This window comes from Haliaeetus leucocephalus, unplaced genomic scaffold, assembly GCF_000737465.1.
Source record: "Haliaeetus leucocephalus isolate CR32 unplaced genomic scaffold, Haliaeetus_leucocephalus-4.0 Scaffold339, whole genome shotgun sequence".
In the NCBI taxonomy this organism is placed as follows: Eukaryota; Metazoa; Chordata; class Aves; order Accipitriformes; family Accipitridae; genus Haliaeetus; species Haliaeetus leucocephalus.
The window spans coordinates 1,048,588-1,052,879 of NW_010972775.1; the positions used below are offsets into that span (position 1 = coordinate 1,048,588).

Genomic DNA, 4,292 nt, shown 5'->3' on the forward strand with positions numbered 1-4,292 from the left:
GTGCACGGGCAGGCGCGAGTGTGCAGAAGCAGAGAGGGGTGTGCCCACGGGTGTGCGCGCAGGCACGCAGGGGTGCGAGCGCAGGCACGGAGGGGTGTGCGCAAGCATCGAGGGGTGTGCACGGGCACGGAGGAGTGTGCACAGGCACGGAGGAGCGTGCACAAGCATCGAGGGGTGTGCACGGGCACGGAGGAGTGTGCACAGGCACGGAGGAGCGTGCACAAGCATCGAGGGGTGTGCACGGGCACGGAGGAGTGTGCACAGGCACGGAGGAGCGTGCACAAGCATCGAGGGGTGTGCACAGGCACGGAGGAGCGTGCACAAGCATCGAGGGGTGTGCACAGGCACAGCCAGGTGAGCAGACGGAGGCGTGAGCCCAGGCGCAGGGGTGTGCACACACGCAGACGCCTGCCCGGATGCATGCCCACGCACCGCTACGTGCACACGCGCGCAGAGGGGTGCGCACAGGCGTGTGCCCGCGCAGGGGTTCATGCCCGCGTGCCCACGTTCAAGCACGTGCTCAGGTACACGCCCCTGTGCTCACCTTGTGCAGGGTGAGAAGCGAGCAGCTACAGCAGCCACAGACCTCGCACACGCGTGTGTGCACATAACATGCTCGCCTGTGTCCCACAGGCAGGGCCTGACCCCACACCTCCTTTAGGCTCCCAAAGTGGGCTGTTAACTCTCAAACCTACCGATGCACAGCACCACCGGTGAGAGCACGGCTCAGGAAGCCGCGAACTTCGTCCCCCTCCATCGGCTCCACACACCCAAGGCAGGGATTGATATTCACGGGCCCCGGCGCTTTCCCCAGCCAACCAGCGGCCCTATTGATTTTTATTTAGGCGAATAATTAAATATTTATTTTCACTTTGTTAAGCTCGGGAGGTCGGAGCCCACAGAAAGCGCAACAGCACGCGGGCAGCAGGAAAATCAATGCCTTGGTTTGCGGCCGCTGGAAGCAGCTCCTGCGCCCGCACCCTGGGTAGGTGTCACCGTCCCCCTCCCCAGCTCACCCCGACCCCCCTGGTGTCACTTACCCCTGGCAGCGTCTTCTGCTCGTGCAGGGCGCTCTGCGCCTTCAGGGCCGAGTCGCGGGCGCAGTAGGTGAGGAAGGCACAGCCTGCGGAGACGGGGAGATGGGGTCAGTGTCTGGCCCGGCACCACCGCAAAGCCCCAGGCACACAGAGAGCTGGCGGTGCGGCTAATATGGTGCTGGGGTGTCACCCAGCAGCCCAGCACCCCAGCACACTGGCACCCAGCACCCCGGCATCCTGGTACCGTGGCATCCAGCACCCCAGCACCCTGCCATCCTGGCACGCAGCACTCTGGCACCCTGGCATCCAGCACACCAGCACCCTGGCACACTGGCATCCAGCATCCTGGTGCGCACCACCGCCAGCGGGGTCAGAGCTCAGCCCTGAAACAGGGTGGGAGATCTCAATACAGAAGAGATGGAGCACCAGGATGAAGGAAGGAGGAAGGCAAGAGCAGGCAGCGAGTCTGGCAGCACACAGGCAGTGGCGCTCCGGCCCCAGGCTCCAGGGAAAGCCGCAGCCAAAGCCCTCCGGGAAGCGGATCTCCAGGCGTCAAGGCCGCTCATCCCGGCTTGCCGCCACACTTCTCCTGGTCCGGAGCATCCTCCTCGCGATGAACCTCGCGTGGCGAAGGCACTCCGGCTCCTCCGACATCGCGGCGCTTCGGGAATCGGGAATACGCCTGGGGCGAGGTTTTCCCACGCTGACTCACGCTGCCGAGCCACTCGAGCGCCCGGAGCTGGCAGTGACAAGCAAGCCCCGGGGACGGGGTCTGGTCCTCTCCCCTCCGTCCCTCCCGTTCCTGCGGGAGCATCCCGGGTCCCTGTGCCGCCGCCACGCCGCTCCCTCCCCAAGGGCTCCCCCCCAATTTGCTGGGGTCACATCCAAAAGCGTCTGAAAGTGACATTAAAACAGCAGCAAAACAGTTTCCCTTCAACAAAGTAAATATTTAATGAATAAAATTGACATTGATGCATTTTTAATATTGGCACAATTAAATCCGCCAGCTGATTAAGTATTAATAACTCTTAATAAGTACAATCAGCGTGCCTGGGAGGAGAGGGAGCGCGGCAGCAGGGCGGGGGGATGCCAAGGGATGGGGTCCCTCGCTTGCCTCAGGGTGTTGGGGACATCTGCCCTCGCAGGGAGCAAGGAGAGATCACCCCCGGTTAAATATTATCCCACTGCGGGTGGAAAGGGGAGGTCAGCACAGTGGCTCGCGTCAGTCCCGGTGCCATTTCCAGTGTTTACCATCTGTAATCATGTTGGCTTCCTCCTCCCCGCTCTTTTTTACCCCTTTTTTTCCCCCTTTTCCCCTGCAGGAAACAATGTGGATGGTGGCCAGGCATTCCAGAGAAGTTCGGAGGGCTGGAGAGGGAGCAATCCTGCTCCGGAGGCTTGCCAGGAGGAAAGATGCCGTTCAAATTAGAGGAGCGTCCGCAATTAAATGGCGCGTCTGGGCCGCAGCAGTTGAAGCCCGCGCTGGAGGAAGCGCCGAGGGGGCTCAGCAAGGTGCAAATCCCATTGTTCAGGGAACACAAGCAGCTTCAGAGGCGCCTGGAGACATTTCGGAGGCCACGGTGCTGAGAACGATGGAGTCCAGGCAGCTGCCCCATGGCCAAAGGGCACCGATGCAGCCGCATCCACAAGCGCCTAGTTTCGGCTTCCCGGAAAGTCCTGGCAAAGCAGGCGCTGCCTGTGGCACAGAGGCTCGGCAACAGTGTGTAGAGGAGCATTGAGATCCCATCTGGGTGACACCCAGAGTGCCCTGACCCTGCTCCGGCGGCACCAACCCCCAGCTCACGGGTGGGAGGTTCCATAAAGACCTTGGTGGTGCACGCGTGAGCCCCTCAGCATGCCGCTGTTGGGGGTGCCAGGTGCTCTGCACCCCGTGCCGGGATGCCAGCCAGGCCAGCAGTGATCCCAGTCCCGCAGGTCACAGAGGCCTAGGACACGGCACAGGCAGGGGGCCAGGCAGGTGGGTGCCCCCATCTGCGGTGGGTGCCTGTATCCCAGGTGGGTGCCTCCATCCCAGGGGTGCTCCAACTCCAGGGGTACCCAAAACTCAGGTGGGTGCCCTGATGCCAAACAGGTGCCCCCAACCCAGGCAGGTGCCCTAAACACTATTGGGGTGCTCCCAGCCCTGGGATGCTCTGACCCCAGGGGTGTCCCCAAGCCAGATGGCAGCTCCCAACCCCAGATAGACACCCTAACGCCATGTGGGTGCCCGCACCCCAGGCAGGTGTCCCCATCCCAGGGGTACCTCCACCTTAGACTGGTGCCTCTGCCTCAGGGGTACCCCAATCTTAAGGGGGCCACATACCCGGATGCCCCATACTGGGGTATCTTCGCCTCAGGGGTGGTGCCCCCACCTCAGGGGTGCCCCACACTGGAGGGACCATACCAGGGTGCCTCCACCTCAGGGATACCTTCACATCAGAGGTGCTCCATATTGGGGTGCCCCATATGAGGGTACCTCCACCTCAGGAGTACCCCGTACCAGGGTGCCCCACCTCAGGCATACCTCCCCCTCAGGGTGCTCCCCCTCAAGGGTGCCCCCATCTCAGGGGTACTTTCACCTCAGGGGTATCCCCACCTTATGGGTACCTCCAGATCAAGGGTACATCCACCTCAGGGGTATCTCAGCTCAGAGGTGCCCGATACTTGGGTGCCCCACCTCAGAGGTGACCCACCTCAGGGGTACCTCCATCTCAGGGCTACCTCACCTCAGGGGTACCCCCACCTCAAAGGTGCCCCATACCAGGGTATGCCCACCTCAGGGGCACCTCCAGATCACGGGTGCCCCATCTCAGAGCATCCCACCTGAGGGCTACCCCTACCTCGGGGCGCTCCACCTCAGAGCGTCCCACCTCAGGGGTGCCTTCACCTCAGGGGTGCCTTCACCTCAGGGGTGCCCCATACTTGGGTTTCCCACCTCAGGGTCTTCCACCTCAGGGGTACCCCTACCTCAGGGCGCTCCACCTCAGGGTGTCCCACCTCAGGGGTGCCTTCACCTCAGGGGTGCCTTCACCTCAGGGGTGCCCCATACTTGGGTTTCCCACCTCAGGGTCTTCCACCTCAGGGGTACCCCTACCTCAGGGCGTCCCACCTCAGGGGTGCCTTCACCTCAGGGGTGCCCAACCTCAGGGTGTCCCACCTCAGGGGTGCCTTCACCTCAGGGGTGCCCCACACCCGGGTGCCCCACCTCAGGGCGTCCCACCTCAGGACGCCCCAACCTGGTCGTGCGCCGCCGGC

The 4,292-nt window shown here is 63.1% G+C and overlaps 1 protein-coding gene across 1 annotated transcript in view; it reads right to left on the reverse strand.

Annotated features, from left to right (window-relative positions):
* CELF6 (CUGBP, Elav-like family member 6) overlaps positions 1 to 1,119 on the reverse strand; it is a 12,610-nt gene extending 11,491 nt beyond the window's left edge. Inside the window, exon 1 of the mRNA XM_010571573.1 lies at positions 1,041 to 1,119. The gene's annotated coding sequence lies outside the window, so the exon portion shown is untranslated. The remainder of the gene's footprint in view (positions 1 to 1,040) is intronic.
* Positions 1,120 to 4,292: the final 3,173 nt, after the last annotated feature.